The 22,718-nt window shown below is 44.0% G+C and overlaps 4 non-coding genes across 4 annotated transcripts; all 4 read left to right on the forward strand.

Annotated features, from left to right (window-relative positions):
* The first annotated feature begins 4,109 nt into the window (after positions 1-4,109).
* Positions 4,110-4,216, forward strand: LOC138560819 (U6 spliceosomal RNA). Its single transcript, XR_011299285.1, has one exon. It is a non-coding gene; the product is annotated as a U6 spliceosomal RNA (small nuclear RNA).
* Positions 4,217-9,550: 5,334 nt separating this feature from the next.
* On the forward strand, positions 9,551-9,657 carry LOC138560821 (U6 spliceosomal RNA). The gene has a single exon (XR_011299287.1). It is a non-coding gene; the product is annotated as a U6 spliceosomal RNA (small nuclear RNA).
* A 5,334-nt stretch (positions 9,658-14,991) lies between these two features.
* Positions 14,992-15,098, forward strand: LOC138560822 (U6 spliceosomal RNA). Its single transcript, XR_011299288.1, has one exon. It is a non-coding gene; the product is annotated as a U6 spliceosomal RNA (small nuclear RNA).
* Positions 15,099-20,432: 5,334 nt separating this feature from the next.
* LOC138560823 (U6 spliceosomal RNA) lies at positions 20,433-20,539 on the forward strand. Its single transcript, XR_011299289.1, has one exon. It is a non-coding gene; the product is annotated as a U6 spliceosomal RNA (small nuclear RNA).
* Positions 20,540-22,718: the final 2,179 nt, after the last annotated feature.

Consider the following 22,718-nt stretch of genomic DNA (forward strand, 5'->3'; position numbering starts at 1 on the left):
CTCACCTTTTCACTGCTTTCTACAGCGGTAATGCTTTTGCAGAAGGGGCCTGTACAAGTGATTTTGTCTGCGCTGTGGGAAAGTGACATTTATCCACTGACATTAACCAAATTACTTGTGCTGTTCAACGCACATACATGCATAGAAATCATGTTATGTTTTTTGGGGAAGGTCTAGAGGGTCCTGCTGATGATTTATTAAGCTGTCTGCTACTCTTGCTTTTACATAGTCTTCCCTGCCCAGGCATGTTTAAGGCATACTGTATGTCCCTCCATTACAATGAAAACTCTGTTGAAAGCACAGAGGTACATAGGAGTGGATCTGTTAAGAACTGAAACAAAAAGCCTGGAAAAATGTCGAAACGCGTAGGATTTGGACTTACAATTAAATGACTCACATTCAGATGTGCTATCCCTTGCCCCCCTGACCCCCTTTCCTTTTGTGTAATCCTTTTGTTCTCAGTAGGGTTTTCCAAAGTGGCTTTCAAATAAAAGATCATAGACCTGCATTTTGTGGCACACATGCCTCATATCCCGTTGCTCTTGATAAACTCACATCATCTCCCACCAATACAAGCTGTAAAAGATTTTCAGGGCTTAGCCAAGCAAACTAGACGCGGGTCGAAGGTTGAGCAATCCTTTAATCAGCAGCAAAGTTAACATTGAAATAAGCCTCAGAATCTCTTAAAGGATGGTCCAACATCTGTTGCTGGCAGTGCGCAATGGGGCAGCCTGGGTGCTGACACCTTAAGCCATCTCCTATTCTTGCCTTGTCCTTGATCCAGCCATGGGCCCACATGCACTCAGAGGTACAGAGTGTTTCTCATGTCTCTGGGTCTGCTGTGATGCTCTCACTCTTGCATCACCCAGCCATCGTGATGGGGAGAGGGGTGTCGATTTGCAAGCACCGTTGAGCATGAATCTTTTTATCTTTAAATATAATTGGCATTAAACCAAACCCTTTAGGACCAGATCAATAAAGCAGCAAAGAATGCTGATGTATTGCTGTTTGCCGCTTAATTCCATACCATCCGACATCTAAATGGTGTTTGGTCAAACGTTTGCCATATCAAATGTCCTTATGTTAAAGAGCAGAAAGTCCAGAGGTCCTAATCAATGGTTTGGTTGGCTCTCCCTTTGCGCTTGCCTTAAGGCGTCAGCCCGATTGCGCCCTGCAAGCAACCAGTGTTGGCCCATCCTTTAAGAGATTCTGAAGCTGATTTCAATGTTATTTTTGCTGCTGATTTAAGGATTGCTCAACCTTCGGCCCACGTCTAATTTCCTTGGCTATGCCCTTGACATCTTTTACAGCTTGTATTGGTGGGAGATGATGTGAGTTTATCAAGAGCAACGGGATATGAGGCATGTGGGCCATAAAAAACATGTCTAGGATCTTTTTTTATAAGAAAGTCTCTTTAAGTAGGGAACTTTGGACAACACTGCTGAGAGCAAAAGGATTACACAAAAGGTAAGCGGGTCAGTGGGTCAAGGGATAGCACATCTGACTGCGAGTCCGTTTATTGTAAGTCCAAATCCTACCTGTTTCAACATTTTTCCAGGCTTTTTGTTTCATTTCTTAACAGATCCATTCCTATGTACCTCAGCAAAACATGTACTAATATTGGAATGAAAATGGGAAAATAGAATTGGCCCCTGCTTCAAAGGATGACACGCACATTCGTAAAGCATTCACTATTTTTGGCACACGACAGGACAGAAACTTTCTTAATCTGCAAGTATTTATTTTTTAATACATCTTTTTTTAATGAAGATTGAAATTGTATTTTCATACATAATACACGACAACACAATACATTTTGGGCCAAATTCAACACTAATGCCTCGGGAGACTTTTACTTGTGAGTCCTATTGACTGAATGAACAGCCCCATCTCCTTCAATTTCTTGACTTGTACTTTTAGAAGTGGCACGCTGCTTTTGTTTTTTATCCCATTCTACCAAACTGAGTATTATCACTTTTCCTCTTGTTGTGCACTCCAGCGTCAACTGCTTTAAGGAGCTATTTGCAAACATCGCTCTGAACTACAGCTTTACTTGCTTCTAGGCCTTAATCTTTAATTGTGGCTTAGCAGTGTACTCCGGATTTGGCTGCTTTTAGTTGGTTAATTCTTTTTTTATTTCTGTAACTTTCAAACAGTCCGATTGTGAAATACCATTGTCACAATGTGCTGCAGTGCAGGAAAACTTAAAATGAATGGTAGGGAGAGGAAGAGGGAGGGGGGGGTTATGGGGGATGGGAAGGAGGGAGGGAGGGAGGGAGGAGAGAGAGACAGAGAGAGAGAAAACAAAGAAAATATGGTTTTCGGTGGCTATGTGTTTGCATGGAAAAGATTTTAGGCTTTTAATCATGTGGAAAGGGGCTCTGTGGCTGGCATGGCAGCCTGTTGATGCTTTGTTGAGTTGCTTGGAACATGCAAGGAAGGAGACCTGAAGCACTCCCGACCAGGTTGCATGTCTCCAAGTTACTGAAATCCCACAGACCTTCTCCCCGTGCCACAAAGTTCTGGGAGATGAGCTCTGCAGTTGTTCCCCACAAGTCGCCAAGCTCCCCAGATTTACTTTCTCAGAGTTGCTAGTTACTGCTACCCTACCTCGACCACTATATTTTGCCCAGATACTTGCTACTGTGGAGTAAGCAGGGGTAAGAAAGAGAGCGAGGGGGTTTGCCTATGCAAATCATCTGCCAGGATCCTACCTGGGAGGTCATTCCATCTCACCAGCTGACACCTGGGCAGCGGCAGGTAATTTGGAGAACAGATATATACGGACAGGCCACAAAGCAAAGGCTGAGCTGTTGATTGAGGATCCCTTTTGCCATGTCTCCCCAAGTTACAGAGGTCCAGAAAATTCCACCCTCAGCTCTCATAGAGAGGTCCTTGGCCGATCGTGGCCGATCAGAGGAGGGAAGTGTCGGAGGTGACTGCACACTGCCTCACCTTCACTGCTTTCTACAGTGGTAATGCTTTTGCAGAAGGGGCCTGTACAAGTGATTTTGTTCTGCGCTGTGGGAAAGTGACATTTATCCACTGACATTAACCAAACTACTTGCGCTGTTCAACGCACATGCATGCAGAGAAATAATGTTATGTTTTTTGGGGAAGATCTAGAGGGTCCTGCTGATGATTCTTTTAAGCTGTCTGCTACTCTTGCTTTTACATAGAGTCTTCCCTGCCCAGGAATGTTTAAGGTATACTGTATGTCCCTCCCTTACAATGAAAACTCTGTTGAAAGCACAGAGGTACATAGGAATGGATCTGTTAAGAAATGAGACAAAAAGCCTGGAAAATGTAGAAACAGGTAGTATTTGGACTTAGCACATTTGACTGTGAGTTAGTTTATTGTATCAGTTGACCCACTGACCCCCTTACCTTTTGTGTAATACTTTTGCTCTCAGTGGGGTTGCCCAAAGTTCCCTTCTTAAAGCGGCTTTCTTATAAAAAAATCCTAGACCTGCTTTTTGTGGCACACATGCCTCATATCCCGTTGCAGTTGATAAAGTCACATCATCTCCCACCAGTACAAGCTGTAAAAGATTTCCAGGGCTTATCCAAGCAAACTAGACGTGGGTCGAAGGTTGAGCAATCCTTAAATCAGCAGCAAAGTTAAAATTGAAATCAGCCTCAGAATCCTTTATAGGATGGTCCAACATCTGTTGCTTACAGGGCTCAATCGGACAGCCTCTGGTGCTGACTCCTTAAGCCACCTCCTGTTTTTGCCTTGTCCTTGATACAGCCATGGGCCCACATACACTCAGAGGTACCGAGTTTTTCTCATGTCTATTGGGTCTATTGTGATGCTCTCAGGCTTGTATGACCCAGCCATTGTGATGGGGAGGGGGTTTTCATTTTGCAAGCACCCTGGACCATTAATCTTTATATCTTTAAATATAATTGGCATTAAACTAAAACCCTTTAGGGCCAGATCAATACAGCAGCAAAGAATGCTTATTCGTTGTTGTTTGCCTCTTCATTTCATACCACCCGATATCTAAATGGTGTTTGGACTTTCTGCCCTCTGAAATAAGGACATTTGGTATGGCAAACCTTTGACCAGAGGTCCTAATCAATGGTTTGATTGACTCTCCCTTTGCGCTTGCTTCTGCAACACATGTACTAATATTGGAATGATAATGGGAAATTTAAATCGGCCCCTGCTCTAAAGGATGACACGCACATTCGTAAAGCATTCACTATTTTTGGAACATGACTGGACAGAAACTTTCTTAATTTGCAAGTGTTGATTTTTTAATAGATCTTTCTTTATTGAAGATTGAAATTGTATGTTCATTCATATTACACGACAACACAATGCATTTTGCGCCAAATTCAACACTAATGCCTCAGGAGCCTTTTACTTGTGAGTCCTCTTGACTGAATGAACAGCCCCGTCCCCTTCAATTTCTTGACTTGTACTTTTACAAGTGGCACGCTTCTTTTGTTTTTTTTTATCCCATTCTACCAAATTCAGTATTATCACTTTCCCCCTTGTTGTGCACTCCAGCGTAAACTGCTTTAAGGTGCTATTTGCAAATATCGCTCTGAACTACAGCTTTACTTGCTTCTGGGCCTTAATCTTTAAATGGGGCTGAGCAGTGTACTCCGGGTTTGGCTGCTTTTAGTTGGTTGATTTCTTTTTTGATTTCTGTAACTTTCAAACAGTCCCATTGTGAAATACCATTGCCACAATGTGCTGCAGTGCATGAAAACTTAAAATTAATGGTAGGGAGAGGGAGAGGGGCTGGGGGGAAGAGAGAGTGCAGGAGGGTGGGAGGGAGCGAGGGAAGGAGACAGGGAGGAGAGAGAGAGAAAACAAAGAAAATATGGTATTTGGGGGCTATGTATTTGCATGGAAAAGATTTTAGCCTTTTAATCAAGTGGAAAGGGGCTCTGTGGTTGGTATCTCAGCCTGTTGATGCTTTGTTGAGTTGCTTGGAACATGCAAGGAAGGAGACCTGAAGCACTCCCGACCAGGTTGCATGTCTCCAAGTTACTGAAATCCAACAGACCTCCTCCCTGTGCCACAAACTTCTGGGCACTGAGCTCTGCAGTTGTTCCCCACAGGTCGCCAAGTGTCCCAGATTTACTTTCTCAGAGTTGCTAGTTACTGCTACCCCACCTCGACCACTATATTTTCCCCAGATACTTGCTACTGTGGAGTAAGCAGGGCTAAGAGAGAGGGAGAGGGGGTGTGCCTATGCAAATCATCTGCCAGTATGCTTCCTGGGAGGTCATTCCATCTCACCATCTGACACCTGGGCAGCGGCAGGTAATTTGGAGAACAGACATATTCGGACAGGCCACAGAGCAAAAGCTGGGCCGTTGATTGAGGATCCCTTTAGCCATGTCTCCCTAAGTTACTGAGGTCCAGAAAAATTCCACCCTCAGCTCTTATAGAGAGGTCCTTGGCCGATCGTGGCCGATCAGGGTCGGGGGTGGGGGGACTGCACACTGCCTCACCTTTTCACTGCTTTCTACAGCGGTAATGCTTTTGCAGAAGGGGCCTGTACAAGTGATTTTGTCTGCGCTGTGGGAAAGTGACATTTATCCACTGACATTAACCAAATTACTTGTGCTGTTCAACGCACATACATGCATAGAAATCATGTTATGTTTTTTGGGGAAGGTCTAGAGGGTCCTGCTGATGATTTATTAAGCTGTCTGCTACTCTTGCTTTTACATAGTCTTCCCTGCCCAGGCATGTTTAAGGCATACTGTATGTCCCTCCATTACAATGAAAACTCTGTTGAAAGCACAGAGGTACATAGGAGTGGATCTGTTAAGAACTGAAACAAAAAGCCTGGAAAAATGTCGAAACGCGTAGGATTTGGACTTACAATTAAATGACTCACATTCAGATGTGCTATCCCTTGCCCCCCTGACCCCCTTTCCTTTTGTGTAATCCTTTTGTTCTCAGTAGGGTTTTCCAAAGTGGCTTTCAAATAAAAGATCATAGACCTGCATTTTGTGGCACACATGCCTCATATCCCGTTGCTCTTGATAAACTCACATCATCTCCCACCAATACAAGCTGTAAAAGATTTTCAGGGCTTAGCCAAGCAAACTAGACGCGGGTCGAAGGTTGAGCAATCCTTTAATCAGCAGCAAAGTTAACATTGAAATAAGCCTCAGAATCTCTTAAAGGATGGTCCAACATCTGTTGCTGGCAGTGCGCAATGGGGCAGCCTGGGTGCTGACACCTTAAGCCATCTCCTATTCTTGCCTTGTCCTTGATCCAGCCATGGGCCCACATGCACTCAGAGGTACAGAGTGTTTCTCATGTCTCTGGGTCTGCTGTGATGCTCTCACTCTTGCATCACCCAGCCATCGTGATGGGGAGAGGGGTGTCGATTTGCAAGCACCGTTGAGCATGAATCTTTTTATCTTTAAATATAATTGGCATTAAACCAAACCCTTTAGGACCAGATCAATAAAGCAGCAAAGAATGCTGATGTATTGCTGTTTGCCGCTTAATTCCATACCATCCGACATCTAAATGGTGTTTGGTCAAACGTTTGCCATATCAAATGTCCTTATGTTAAAGAGCAGAAAGTCCAGAGGTCCTAATCAATGGTTTGGTTGGCTCTCCCTTTGCGCTTGCCTTAAGGCGTCAGCCCGATTGCGCCCTGCAAGCAACCAGTGTTGGCCCATCCTTTAAGAGATTCTGAAGCTGATTTCAATGTTATTTTTGCTGCTGATTTAAGGATTGCTCAACCTTCGGCCCACGTCTAATTTCCTTGGCTATGCCCTTGACATCTTTTACAGCTTGTATTGGTGGGAGATGATGTGAGTTTATCAAGAGCAACGGGATATGAGGCATGTGGGCCATAAAAAACATGTCTAGGATCTTTTTTTATAAGAAAGTCTCTTTAAGTAGGGAACTTTGGACAACACTGCTGAGAGCAAAAGGATTACACAAAAGGTAAGCGGGTCAGTGGGTCAAGGGATAGCACATCTGACTGTGAGTCCGTTTATTGTAAGTCCAAATCCTACCTGTTTCAACATTTTTCCAGGCTTTTTGTTTCATTTCTTAACAGATCCATTCCTATGTACCTCAGCAAAACATGTACTAATATTGGAATGAAAATGGGAAAATAGAATTGGCCCCTGCTTCAAAGGATGACACGCACATTCGTAAAGCATTCACTATTTTTGGCACACGACAGGACAGAAACTTTCTTAATCTGCAAGTATTTATTTTTTAATACATCTTTTTTTAATGAAGATTGAAATTGTATTTTCATACATAATACACGACAACACAATACATTTTGGGCCAAATTCAACACTAATGCCTCGGGAGACTTTTACTTGTGAGTCCTATTGACTGAATGAACAGCCCCATCTCCTTCAATTTCTTGACTTGTACTTTTAGAAGTGGCACGCTGCTTTTGTTTTTTATCCCATTCTACCAAACTGAGTATTATCACTTTTCCTCTTGTTGTGCACTCCAGCGTCAACTGCTTTAAGGAGCTATTTGCAAACATCGCTCTGAACTACAGCTTTACTTGCTTCTAGGCCTTAATCTTTAATTGTGGCTTAGCAGTGTACTCCGGATTTGGCTGCTTTTAGTTGGTTAATTCTTTTTTTATTTCTGTAACTTTCAAACAGTCCCATTGTGAAATACCATTGTCACAATGTGCTGCAGTGCAGGAAAACTTAAAATGAATGGTAGGGAGGGGGGGGTTATGGGGGAGGGAGGGAGGAGAGAGAGACAGAGAGAGAGAAAACAAAGAAAATATGGTTTTCGGTGGCTATGTGTTTGCATGGAAAAGATTTTAGGCTTTTAATCATGTGGAAAGGGGCTCTGTGGCTGGCATGGCAGCCTGTTGATGCTTTGTTGAGTTGCTTGGAACATGCAAGGAAGGAGACCTGAAGCACTCCCGACCAGGTTGCATGTCTCCAAGTTACTGAAATCCCACAGACCTTCTCCCCGTGCCACAAAGTTCTGGGAGATGAGCTCTGCAGTTGTTCCCCACAAGTCGCCAAGCTCCCCAGATTTACTTTCTCAGAGTTGCTAGTTACTGCTACCCTACCTCGACCACTATATTTTGCCCAGATACTTGCTACTGTGGAGTAAGCAGGGGTAAGAAAGAGAGCGAGGGGGTTTGCCTATGCAAATCATCTGCCAGGATCCTACCTGGGAGGTCATTCCATCTCACCAGCTGACACCTGGGCAGCGGCAGGTAATTTGGAGAACAGATATATACGGACAGGCCACAAAGCAAAGGCTGAGCTGTTGATTGAGGATCCCTTTTGCCATGTCTCCCCAAGTTACAGAGGTCCAGAAAATTCCACCCTCAGCTCTCATAGAGAGGTCCTTGGCCGATCGTGGCCGATCAGAGGAGGGAAGTGTCGGAGGTGACTGCACACTGCCTCACCTTCACTGCTTTCTACAGTGGTAATGCTTTTGCAGAAGGGGCCTGTACAAGTGATTTTGTTCTGCGCTGTGGGAAAGTGACATTTATCCACTGACATTAACCAAACTACTTGCGCTGTTCAACGCACATGCATGCAGAGAAATAATGTTATGTTTTTTGGGGAAGATCTAGAGGGTCCTGCTGATGATTCTTTTAAGCTGTCTGCTACTCTTGCTTTTACATAGAGTCTTCCCTGCCCAGGAATGTTTAAGGTATACTGTATGTCCCTCCCTTACAATGAAAACTCTGTTGAAAGCACAGAGGTACATAGGAATGGATCTGTTAAGAAATGAGACAAAAAGCCTGGAAAATGTAGAAACAGGTAGTATTTGGACTTAGCACATTTGACTGTGAGTTAGTTTATTGTATCAGTTGACCCACTGACCCCCTTACCTTTTGTGTAATACTTTTGCTCTCAGTGGGGTTGCCCAAAGTTCCCTTCTTAAAGCGGCTTTCTTATAAAAAAATCCTAGACCTGCTTTTTGTGGCACACATGCCTCATATCCCGTTGCAGTTGATAAAGTCACATCATCTCCCACCAGTACAAGCTGTAAAAGATTTCCAGGGCTTATCCAAGCAAACTAGACGTGGGTCGAAGGTTGAGCAATCCTTAAATCAGCAGCAAAGTTAAAATTGAAATCAGCCTCAGAATCCTTTATAGGATGGTCCAACATCTGTTGCTTACAGGGCTCAATCGGACAGCCTCTGGTGCTGACTCCTTAAGCCACCTCCTGTTTTTGCCTTGTCCTTGATACAGCCATGGGCCCACATACACTCAGAGGTACCGAGTTTTTCTCATGTCTATTGGGTCTATTGTGATGCTCTCAGGCTTGTATGACCCAGCCATTGTGATGGGGAGGGGGTTTTCATTTTGCAAGCACCCTGGACCATTAATCTTTATATCTTTAAATATAATTGGCATTAAACTAAAACCCTTTAGGGCCAGATCAATACAGCAGCAAAGAATGCTTATTCGTTGTTGTTTGCCTCTTCATTTCATACCACCCGATATCTAAATGGTGTTTGGACTTTCTGCCCTCTGAAATAAGGACATTTGGTATGGCAAACCTTTGACCAGAGGTCCTAATCAATGGTTTGATTGACTCTCCCTTTGCGCTTGCTTCTGCAACACATGTACTAATATTGGAATGATAATGGGAAATTTAAATCGGCCCCTGCTCTAAAGGATGACACGCACATTCGTAAAGCATTCACTATTTTTGGAACATGACTGGACAGAAACTTTCTTAATTTGCAAGTGTTGATTTTTTAATAGATCTTTCTTTATTGAAGATTGAAATTGTATGTTCATTCATATTACACGACAACACAATGCATTTTGCGCCAAATTCAACACTAATGCCTCAGGAGCCTTTTACTTGTGAGTCCTCTTGACTGAATGAACAGCCCCGTCCCCTTCAATTTCTTGACTTGTACTTTTACAAGTGGCACGCTTCTTTTGTTTTTTTTTATCCCATTCTACCAAACTCAGTATTATCACTTTCCCCCTTGTTGTGCACTCCAGCGTAAACTGCTTTAAGGTGCTATTTGCAAATATCGCTCTGAACTACAGCTTTACTTGCTTCTGGGCCTTAATCTTTAAATGGGGCTGAGCAGTGTACTCCGGGTTTGGCTGCTTTTAGTTGGTTGATTTCTTTTTTGATTTCTGTAACTTTCAAACAGTCCCATTGTGAAATACCATTGCCACAATGTGCTGCAGTGCATGAAAACTTAAAATTAATGGTAGGGAGAGGGAGAGGGGCTGGGGGGAAGAGAGAGTGCGGGAGGGTGGGAGGGAGCGAGGGAAGGAGACAGGGAGGAGAGAGAGAGAAAACAAAGAAAATATGGTATTTGGGGGCTATGTATTTGCATGGAAAAGATTTTAGCCTTTTAATCAAGTGGAAAGGGGCTCTGTGGTTGGTATCTCAGCCTGTTGATGCTTTGTTGAGTTGCTTGGAACATGCAAGGAAGGAGACCTGAAGCACTCCCGACCAGGTTGCATGTCTCCAAGTTACTGAAATCCAACAGACCTCCTCCCTGTGCCACAAACTTCTGGGCACTGAGCTCTGCAGTTGTTCCCCACAGGTCGCCAAGTGTCCCAGATTTACTTTCTCAGAGTTGCTAGTTACTGCTACCCCACCTCGACCACTATATTTTCCCCAGATACTTGCTACTGTGGAGTAAGCAGGGCTAAGAGAGAGGGAGAGGGGGTGTGCCTATGCAAATCATCTGCCAGTATGCTTCCTGGGAGGTCATTCCATCTCACCATCTGACACCTGGGCAGCGGCAGGTAATTTGGAGAACAGACATATTCGGACAGGCCACAGAGCAAAAGCTGGGCCGTTGATTGAGGATCCCTTTAGCCATGTCTCCCTAAGTTACTGAGGTCCAGAAAAATTCCACCCTCAGCTCTTATAGAGAGGTCCTTGGCCGATCGTGGCCGATCAGGGTCGGGGGTGGGGGGACTGCACACTGCCTCACCTTTTCACTGCTTTCTACAGCGGTAATGCTTTTGCAGAAGGGGCCTGTACAAGTGATTTTGTCTGCGCTGTGGGAAAGTGACATTTATCCACTGACATTAACCAAATTACTTGTGCTGTTCAACGCACATACATGCATAGAAATCATGTTATGTTTTTTGGGGAAGGTCTAGAGGGTCCTGCTGATGATTTATTAAGCTGTCTGCTACTCTTGCTTTTACATAGTCTTCCCTGCCCAGGCATGTTTAAGGCATACTGTATGTCCCTCCATTACAATGAAAACTCTGTTGAAAGCACAGAGGTACATAGGAGTGGATCTGTTAAGAACTGAAACAAAAAGCCTGGAAAAATGTCGAAACGCGTAGGATTTGGACTTACAATTAAATGACTCACATTCAGATGTGCTATCCCTTGCCCCCCTGACCCCCTTTCCTTTTGTGTAATCCTTTTGTTCTCAGTAGGGTTTTCCAAAGTGGCTTTCAAATAAAAGATCATAGACCTGCATTTTGTGGCACACATGCCTCATATCCCGTTGCTCTTGATAAACTCACATCATCTCCCACCAATACAAGCTGTAAAAGATTTTCAGGGCTTAGCCAAGCAAACTAGACGCGGGTCGAAGGTTGAGCAATCCTTTAATCAGCAGCAAAGTTAACATTGAAATAAGCCTCAGAATCTCTTAAAGGATGGTCCAACATCTGTTGCTGGCAGTGCGCAATGGGGCAGCCTGGGTGCTGACACCTTAAGCCATCTCCTATTCTTGCCTTGTCCTTGATCCAGCCATGGGCCCACATGCACTCAGAGGTACAGAGTGTTTCTCATGTCTCTGGGTCTGCTGTGATGCTCTCACTCTTGCATCACCCAGCCATCGTGATGGGGAGAGGGGTGTCGATTTGCAAGCACCGTTGAGCATGAATCTTTTTATCTTTAAATATAATTGGCATTAAACCAAACCCTTTAGGACCAGATCAATAAAGCAGCAAAGAATGCTGATGTATTGCTGTTTGCCGCTTAATTCCATACCATCCGACATCTAAATGGTGTTTGGTCAAACGTTTGCCATATCAAATGTCCTTATGTTAAAGAGCAGAAAGTCCAGAGGTCCTAATCAATGGTTTGGTTGGCTCTCCCTTTGCGCTTGCCTTAAGGCGTCAGCCCGATTGCGCCCTGCAAGCAACCAGTGTTGGCCCATCCTTTAAGAGATTCTGAAGCTGATTTCAATGTTATTTTTGCTGCTGATTTAAGGATTGCTCAACCTTCGGCCCACGTCTAATTTCCTTGGCTATGCCCTTGACATCTTTTACAGCTTGTATTGGTGGGAGATGATGTGAGTTTATCAAGAGCAACGGGATATGAGGCATGTGGGCCATAAAAAACATGTCTAGGATCTTTTTTTATAAGAAAGTCTCTTTAAGTAGGGAACTTTGGACAACACTGCTGAGAGCAAAAGGATTACACAAAAGGTAAGCGGGTCAGTGGGTCAAGGGATAGCACATCTGACTGTGAGTCCGTTTATTGTAAGTCCAAATCCTACCTGTTTCAACATTTTTCCAGGCTTTTTGTTTCATTTCTTAACAGATCCATTCCTATGTACCTCAGCAAAACATGTACTAATATTGGAATGAAAATGGGAAAATAGAATTGGCCCCTGCTTCAAAGGATGACACGCACATTCGTAAAGCATTCACTATTTTTGGCACACGACAGGACAGAAACTTTCTTAATCTGCAAGTATTTATTTTTTAATACATCTTTTTTTAATGAAGATTGAAATTGTATTTTCATACATAATACACGACAACACAATACATTTTGGGCCAAATTCAACACTAATGCCTCGGGAGACTTTTACTTGTGAGTCCTATTGACTGAATGAACAGCCCCATCTCCTTCAATTTCTTGACTTGTACTTTTAGAAGTGGCACGCTGCTTTTGTTTTTTATCCCATTCTACCAAACTGAGTATTATCACTTTTCCTCTTGTTGTGCACTCCAGCGTCAACTGCTTTAAGGAGCTATTTGCAAACATCGCTCTGAACTACAGCTTTACTTGCTTCTAGGCCTTAATCTTTAATTGTGGCTTAGCAGTGTACTCCGGATTTGGCTGCTTTTAGTTGGTTAATTCTTTTTTTATTTCTGTAACTTTCAAACAGTCCCATTGTGAAATACCATTGTCACAATGTGCTGCAGTGCAGGAAAACTTAAAATGAATGGTAGGGAGGGGGGGGTTATGGGGGAGGGAGGGAGGAGAGAGAGACAGAGAGAGAGAAAACAAAGAAAATATGGTTTTCGGTGGCTATGTGTTTGCATGGAAAAGATTTTAGGCTTTTAATCATGTGGAAAGGGGCTCTGTGGCTGGCATGGCAGCCTGTTGATGCTTTGTTGAGTTGCTTGGAACATGCAAGGAAGGAGACCTGAAGCACTCCCGACCAGGTTGCATGTCTCCAAGTTACTGAAATCCCACAGACCTTCTCCCCGTGCCACAAAGTTCTGGGAGATGAGCTCTGCAGTTGTTCCCCACAAGTCGCCAAGCTCCCCAGATTTACTTTCTCAGAGTTGCTAGTTACTGCTACCCTACCTCGACCACTATATTTTGCCCAGATACTTGCTACTGTGGAGTAAGCAGGGGTAAGAAAGAGAGCGAGGGGGTTTGCCTATGCAAATCATCTGCCAGGATCCTACCTGGGAGGTCATTCCATCTCACCAGCTGACACCTGGGCAGCGGCAGGTAATTTGGAGAACAGATATATACGGACAGGCCACAAAGCAAAGGCTGAGCTGTTGATTGAGGATCCCTTTTGCCATGTCTCCCCAAGTTACAGAGGTCCAGAAAATTCCACCCTCAGCTCTCATAGAGAGGTCCTTGGCCGATCGTGGCCGATCAGAGGAGGGAAGTGTCGGAGGTGACTGCACACTGCCTCACCTTCACTGCTTTCTACAGTGGTAATGCTTTTGCAGAAGGGGCCTGTACAAGTGATTTTGTTCTGCGCTGTGGGAAAGTGACATTTATCCACTGACATTAACCAAACTACTTGCGCTGTTCAACGCACATGCATGCAGAGAAATAATGTTATGTTTTTTGGGGAAGATCTAGAGGGTCCTGCTGATGATTCTTTTAAGCTGTCTGCTACTCTTGCTTTTACATAGAGTCTTCCCTGCCCAGGAATGTTTAAGGTATACTGTATGTCCCTCCCTTACAATGAAAACTCTGTTGAAAGCACAGAGGTACATAGGAATGGATCTGTTAAGAAATGAGACAAAAAGCCTGGAAAATGTAGAAACAGGTAGTATTTGGACTTAGCACATTTGACTGTGAGTTAGTTTATTGTATCAGTTGACCCACTGACCCCCTTACCTTTTGTGTAATACTTTTGCTCTCAGTGGGGTTGCCCAAAGTTCCCTTCTTAAAGCGGCTTTCTTATAAAAAAATCCTAGACCTGCTTTTTGTGGCACACATGCCTCATATCCCGTTGCAGTTGATAAAGTCACATCATCTCCCACCAGTACAAGCTGTAAAAGATTTCCAGGGCTTATCCAAGCAAACTAGACGTGGGTCGAAGGTTGAGCAATCCTTAAATCAGCAGCAAAGTTAAAATTGAAATCAGCCTCAGAATCCTTTATAGGATGGTCCAACATCTGTTGCTTACAGGGCTCAATCGGACAGCCTCTGGTGCTGACTCCTTAAGCCACCTCCTGTTTTTGCCTTGTCCTTGATACAGCCATGGGCCCACATACACTCAGAGGTACCGAGTTTTTCTCATGTCTATTGGGTCTATTGTGATGCTCTCAGGCTTGTATGACCCAGCCATTGTGATGGGGAGGGGGTTTTCATTTTGCAAGCACCCTGGACCATTAATCTTTATATCTTTAAATATAATTGGCATTAAACTAAAACCCTTTAGGGCCAGATCAATACAGCAGCAAAGAATGCTTATTCGTTGTTGTTTGCCTCTTCATTTCATACCACCCGATATCTAAATGGTGTTTGGACTTTCTGCCCTCTGAAATAAGGACATTTGGTATGGCAAACCTTTGACCAGAGGTCCTAATCAATGGTTTGATTGACTCTCCCTTTGCGCTTGCTTCTGCAACACATGTACTAATATTGGAATGATAATGGGAAATTTAAATCGGCCCCTGCTCTAAAGGATGACACGCACATTCGTAAAGCATTCACTATTTTTGGAACATGACTGGACAGAAACTTTCTTAATTTGCAAGTGTTGATTTTTTAATAGATCTTTCTTTATTGAAGATTGAAATTGTATGTTCATTCATATTACACGACAACACAATGCATTTTGCGCCAAATTCAACACTAATGCCTCAGGAGCCTTTTACTTGTGAGTCCTCTTGACTGAATGAACAGCCCCGTCCCCTTCAATTTCTTGACTTGTACTTTTACAAGTGGCACGCTTCTTTTGTTTTTTTTTATCCCATTCTACCAAACTCAGTATTATCACTTTCCCCCTTGTTGTGCACTCCAGCGTAAACTGCTTTAAGGTGCTATTTGCAAATATCGCTCTGAACTACAGCTTTACTTGCTTCTGGGCCTTAATCTTTAAATGGGGCTGAGCAGTGTACTCCGGGTTTGGCTGCTTTTAGTTGGTTGATTTCTTTTTTGATTTCTGTAACTTTCAAACAGTCCCATTGTGAAATACCATTGCCACAATGTGCTGCAGTGCATGAAAACTTAAAATTAATGGTAGGGAGAGGGAGAGGGGCTGGGGGGAAGAGAGAGTGCGGGAGGGTGGGAGGGAGCGAGGGAAGGAGACAGGGAGGAGAGAGAGAGAAAACAAAGAAAATATGGTATTTGGGGGCTATGTATTTGCATGGAAAAGATTTTAGCCTTTTAATCAAGTGGAAAGGGGCTCTGTGGTTGGTATCTCAGCCTGTTGATGCTTTGTTGAGTTGCTTGGAACATGCAAGGAAGGAGACCTGAAGCACTCCCGACCAGGTTGCATGTCTCCAAGTTACTGAAATCCAACAGACCTCCTCCCTGTGCCACAAACTTCTGGGCACTGAGCTCTGCAGTTGTTCCCCACAGGTCGCCAAGTGTCCCAGATTTACTTTCTCAGAGTTGCTAGTTACTGCTACCCCACCTCGACCACTATATTTTCCCCAGATACTTGCTACTGTGGAGTAAGCAGGGCTAAGAGAGAGGGAGAGGGGGTGTGCCTATGCAAATCATCTGCCAGTATGCTTCCTGGGAGGTCATTCCATCTCACCATCTGACACCTGGGCAGCGGCAGGTAATTTGGAGAACAGACATATTCGGACAGGCCACAGAGCAAAAGCTGGGCCGTTGATTGAGGATCCCTTTAGCCATGTCTCCCTAAGTTACTGAGGTCCAGAAAAATTCCACCCTCAGCTCTTATAGAGAGGTCCTTGGCCGATCGTGGCCGATCAGGGTCGGGGGTGGGGGGACTGCACACTGCCTCACCTTTTCACTGCTTTCTACAGCGGTAATGCTTTTGCAGAAGGGGCCTGTACAAGTGATTTTGTCTGCGCTGTGGGAAAGTGACATTTATCCACTGACATTAACCAAATTACTTGTGCTGTTCAACGCACATACATGCATAGAAATCATGTTATGTTTTTTGGGGAAGGTCTAGAGGGTCCTGCTGATGATTTATTAAGCTGTCTGCTACTCTTGCTTTTACATAGTCTTCCCTGCCCAGGCATGTTTAAGGCATACTGTATGTCCCTCCATTACAATGAAAACTCTGTTGAAAGCACAGAGGTACATAGGAGTGGATCTGTTAAGAACTGAAACAAAAAGCCTGGAAAAATGTCGAAACGCGTAGGATTTGGACTTACAATTAAATGACTCACATTCAGATGTGCTATCCCTTGCCCCCCTGACCCCCTTTCCTTTTGTGTAATCCTTTTGTTCTCAGTAGGGTTTTCCAAAGTGGCTTTCAAATAAAAGATCATAGACCTGCATTTTGTGGCACACATGCCTCATATCCCGTTGCTCTTGATAAACTCACATCATCTCCCACCAATACAAGCTGTAAAAGATTTTCAGGGCTTAGCCAAGCAAACTAGACGCGGGTCGAAGGTTGAGCAATCCTTTAATCAGCAGCAAAGTTAACATTGAAATAAGCCTCAGAATCTCTTAAAGGATGGTCCAACATCTGTTGCTGGCAGTGCGCAATGGGGCAGCCTGGGTGCTGACACCTTAAGCCATCTCCTATTCTTGCCTTGTCCTTGATCCAGCCATGGGCCCACATGCACTCAGAGGTACAGAGTGTTTCTCATGTCTCTGGGTCTGCTGTGATGCTCTCACTCTTGCATCACCCAGCCATCGTGATGGGGAGAGGGGTGTCGATTTGCAAGCACCGTTGAGCATGAATCTTTTTATCTTTAAATATAATTGGCATTAAACCAAACCCTTTAGGACCAGATCAATAAAGCAGCAAAGAATGCTGATGTATTGCTGTTTGCCGCTTAATTCCATACCATCCGACATCTAAATGGTGTTTGGTCAAACGTTTGCCATATCAAATGTCCTTATGTTAAAGAGCAGAAAGTCCAGAGGTCCTAATCAATGGTTTGGTTGGCTCTCCCTTTGCGCTTGCCTTAAGGCGTCAGCCCGATTGCGCCCTGCAAGCAACCAGTGTTGGCCCATCCTTTAAGAGATTCTGAAGCTGATTTCAATGTTATTTTTGCTGCTGATTTAAGGATTGCTCAACCTTCGGCCCACGTCTAATTTCCTTGGCTATGCCCTTGACATCTTTTACAGCTTGTATTGGTGGGAGATGATGTGAGTTTATCAAGAGCAACGGGATATGAGGCATGTGGGCCATAAAAAACATGTCTAGGATCTTTTTTTATAAGAAAGTCTCTTTAAGTAGGGAACTTTGGACAACACTGCTGAGAGCAAAAGGATTACACAAAAGGTAAGCGGGTCAGTGGGTCAAGGGATAGCACATCTGACTGTGAGTCCGTTTATTGTAAGTCCAAATCCTACCTGTTTCAACATTTTTCCAGGCTTTTTGTTTCATTTCTTAACAGATCCATTCCTATGTACCTCAGCAAAACATGTACTAATATTGGAATGAAAATGGGAAAATAGAATTGGCCCCTGCTTCAAAGGATGACACGCACATTCGTAAAGCATTCACTATTTTTGGCACACGACAGGACAGAAACTTTCTTAATCTGCAAGTATTTATTTTTTAATACATCTTTTTTTAATGAAGATTGAAATTGTATTTTCATACATAATACACGACAACACAATACATTTTGGGCCAAATTCAACACTAATGCCTCGGGAGACTTTTACTTGTGAGTCCTATTGACTGAATGAACAGCCCCATCTCCTTCAATTTCTTGACTTGTACTTTTAGAAGTGGCACGCTGCTTTTGTTTTTTATCCCATTCTACCAAACTGAGTATTATCACTTTTCCTCTTGTTGTGCACTCCAGCGTCAACTGCTTTAAGGAGCTATTTGCAAACATCGCTCTGAACTACAGCTTTACTTGCTTCTAGGCCTTAATCTTTAATTGTGGCTTAGCAGTGTACTCCGGATTTGGCTGCTTTTAGTTGGTTAATTCTTTTTTTATTTCTGTAACTTTCAAACAGTCCCATTGTGAAATACCATTGTCACAATGTGCTGCAGTGCAGGAAAACTTAAAATGAATGGTAGGGAGGGGGGGGTTATGGGGGAGGGAGGGAGGAGAGAGAGACAGAGAGAGAGAAAACAAAGAAAATATGGTTTTCGGTGGCTATGTGTTTGCATGGAAAAGATTTTAGGCTTTTAATCATGTGGAAAGGGGCTCTGTGGCTGGCATGGCAGCCTGTTGATGCTTTGTTGAGTTGCTTGGAACATGCAAGGAAGGAGACCTGAAGCACTCCCGACCAGGTTGCATGTCTCCAAGTTACTGAAATCCCACAGACCTTCTCCCCGTGCCACAAAGTTCTGGGAGATGAGCTCTGCAGTTGTTCCCCACAAGTCGCCAAGCTCCCCAGATTTACTTTCTCAGAGTTGCTAGTTACTGCTACCCTACCTCGACCACTATATTTTGCCCAGATACTTGCTACTGTGGAGTAAGCAGGGGTAAGAAAGAGAGCGAGGGGGTTTGCCTATGCAAATCATCTGCCAGGATCCTACCTGGGAGGTCATTCCATCTCACCAGCTGACACCTGGGCAGCGGCAGGTAATTTGGAGAACAGATATATACGGACAGGCCACAAAGCAAAGGCTGAGCTGTTGATTGAGGATCCCTTTTGCCATGTCTCCCCAAGTTACAGAGGTCCAGAAAATTCCACCCTCAGCTCTCATAGAGAGGTCCTTGGCCGATCGTGGCCGATCAGAGGAGGGAAGTGTCGGAGGTGACTGCACACTGCCTCACCTTCACTGCTTTCTACAGTGGTAATGCTTTTGCAGAAGGGGCCTGTACAAGTGATTTTGTTCTGCGCTGTGGGAAAGTGACATTTATCCACTGACATTAACCAAACTACTTGCGCTGTTCAACGCACATGCATGCAGAGAAATAATGTTATGTTTTTTGGGGAAGATCTAGAGGGTCCTGCTGATGATTCTTTTAAGCTGTCTGCTACTCTTGCTTTTACATAGAGTCTTCCCTGCCCAGGAATGTTTAAGGTATACTGTATGTCCCTCCCTTACAATGAAAACTCTGTTGAAAGCACAGAGGTACATAGGAATGGATCTGTTAAGAAATGAGACAAAAAGCCTGGAAAATGTAGAAACAGGTAGTATTTGGACTTAGCACATTTGACTGTGAGTTAGTTTATTGTATCAGTTGACCCACTGACCCCCTTACCTTTTGTGTAATACTTTTGCTCTCAGTGGGGTTGCCCAAAGTTCCCTTCTTAAAGCGGCTTTCTTATAAAAAAATCCTAGACCTGCTTTTTGTGGCACACATGCCTCATATCCCGTTGCAGTTGATAAAGTCACATCATCTCCCACCAGTACAAGCTGTAAAAGATTTCCAGGGCTTATCCAAGCAAACTAGACGTGGGTCGAAGGTTGAGCAATCCTTAAATCAGCAGCAAAGTTAAAATTGAAATCAGCCTCAGAATCCTTTATAGGATGGTCCAACATCTGTTGCTTACAGGGCTCAATCGGACAGCCTCTGGTGCTGACTCCTTAAGCCACCTCCTGTTTTTGCCTTGTCCTTGATACAGCCATGGGCCCACATACACTCAGAGGTACCGAGTTTTTCTCATGTCTATTGGGTCTATTGTGATGCTCTCAGGCTTGTATGACCCAGCCATTGTGATGGGGAGGGGGTTTTCATTTTGCAAGCACCCTGGACCATTAATCTTTATATCTTTAAATATAATTGGCATTAAACTAAAACCCTTTAGGGCCAGATCAATACAGCAGCAAAGAATGCTTATTCGTTGTTGTTTGCCTCTTCATTTCATACCACCCGATATCTAAATGGTGTTTGGACTTTCTGCCCTCTGAAATAAGGACATTTGGTATGGCAAACCTTTGACCAGAGGTCCTAATCAATGGTTTGATTGACTCTCCCTTTGCGCTTGCTTCTGCAACACATGTACTAATATTGGAATGATAATGGGAAATTTAAATCGGCCCCTGCTCTAAAGGATGACACGCACATTCGTAAAGCATTCACTATTTTTGGAACATGACTGGACAGAAACTTTCTTAATTTGCAAGTGTTGATTTTTTAATAGATCTTTCTTTATTGAAGATTGAAATTGTATGTTCATTCATATTACACGACAACACAATGCATTTTGCGCCAAATTCAACACTAATGCCTCAGGAGCCTTTTACTTGTGAGTCCTCTTGACTGAATGAACAGCCCCGTCCCCTTCAATTTCTTGACTTGTACTTTTACAAGTGGCACGCTTCTTTTGTTTTTTTTTATCCCATTCTACCAAACTCAGTATTATCACTTTCCCCCTTGTTGTGCACTCCAGCGTAAACTGCTTTAAGGTGCTATTTGCAAATATCGCTCTGAACTACAGCTTTACTTGCTTCTGGGCCTTAATCTTTAAATGGGGCTGAGCAGTGTACTCCGGGTTTGGCTGCTTTTAGTTGGTTGATTTCTTTTTTGATTTCTGTAACTTTCAAACAGTCCCATTGTGAAATACCATTGCCACAATGTGCTGCAGTGCATGAAAACTTAAAATTAATGGTAGGGAGAGGGAGAGGGGCTGGGGGGAAGAGAGAGTGCGGGAGGGTGGGAGGGAGCGAGGGAAGGAGACAGGGAGGAGAGAGAGAGAAAACAAAGAAAATATGGTATTTGGGGGCTATGTATTTGCATGGAAAAGATTTTAGCCTTTTAATCAAGTGGAAAGGGGCTCTGTGGTTGGTATCTCAGCCTGTTGATGCTTTGTTGAGTTGCTTGGAACATGCAAGGAAGGAGACCTGAAGCACTCCCGACCAGGTTGCATGTCTCCAAGTTACTGAAATCCAACAGACCTCCTCCCTGTGCCACAAACTTCTGGGCACTGAGCTCTGCAGTTGTTCCCCACAGGTCGCCAAGTGTCCCAGATTTACTTTCTCAGAGTTGCTAGTTACTGCTACCCCACCTCGACCACTATATTTTCCCCAGATACTTGCTACTGTGGAGTAAGCAGGGCTAAGAGAGAGGGATAGGGGGTGTGCCTATGCAAATCATCTGCCAGTATGCTTCCTGGGAGGTCATTCCATCTCACCATCTGACACCTGGGCAGCGGCAGGTAATTTGGAGAACAGACATATTCGGACAGGCCACAGAGCAAAAGCTGGGCCGTTGATTGAGGATCCCTTTAGCCATGTCTCCCTAAGTTACTGAGGTCCAGAAAAATTCCACCCTCAGCTCTTATAGAGAGGTCCTTGGCCGATCGTGGCCGATCAGGGTCGGGGGTGGGGGGACTGCACACTGCCTCACCTTTTCACTGCTTTCTACAGCGGTAATGCTTTTGCAGAAGGGGCCTGTACAAGTGATTTTGTCTGCGCTGTGGGAAAGTGACATTTATCCACTGACATTAACCAAATTACTTGTGCTGTTCAACGCACATACATGCATAGAAATCATGTTATGTTTTTTGGGGAAGGTCTAGAGGGTCCTGCTGATGATTTATTAAGCTGTCTGCTACTCTTGCTTTTACATAGTCTTCCCTGCCCAGGCATGTTTAAGGCATACTGTATGTCCCTCCATTACAATGAAAACTCTGTTGAAAGCACAGAGGTACATAGGAGTGGATCTGTTAAGAACTGAAACAAAAAGCCTGGAAAAATGTCGAAACGCGTAGGATTTGGACTTACAATTAAATGACTCACATTCAGATGTGCTATCCCTTGCCCCCCTGACCCCCTTTCCTTTTGTGTAATCCTTTTGTTCTCAGTAGGGTTTTCCAAAGTGGCTTTCAAATAAAAGATCATAGACCTGCATTTTGTGGCACACATGCCTCATATCCCGTTGCTCTTGATAAACTCCCACCAATACAAGCTGTAAAAGATTTTCAGGGCTTAGCCAAGCAAACTAGACGCGGGTCGAAGGTTGAGCAATCCTTTAATCAGCAGCAAAGTTAACATTGAAATAAGCCTCAGAATCTCTTAAAGGATGGTCCAACATCTGTTGCTGGCAGTGCGCAATGGGGCAGCCTGGGTGCTGACACCTTAAGCCATCTCCTATTCTTGCCTTGTCCTTGATCCAGCCATGGGCCCACATGCACTCAGAGGTACAGAGTGTTTCTCATGTCTCTGGGTCTGCTGTGATGCTCTCACTCTTGCATCACCCAGCCATCGTGATGGGGAGAGGGGTGTCGATTTGCAAGCACCGTTGAGCATGAATCTTTTTATCTTTAA

This window comes from Ambystoma mexicanum, unplaced genomic scaffold (genome assembly GCF_040938575.1).
Source record: "Ambystoma mexicanum isolate Mex_15411 unplaced genomic scaffold, UKY_AmexF1_1 Mex_scaf48, whole genome shotgun sequence".
In the NCBI taxonomy this organism is placed as follows: Eukaryota; Metazoa; Chordata; class Amphibia; order Caudata; family Ambystomatidae; genus Ambystoma; species Ambystoma mexicanum.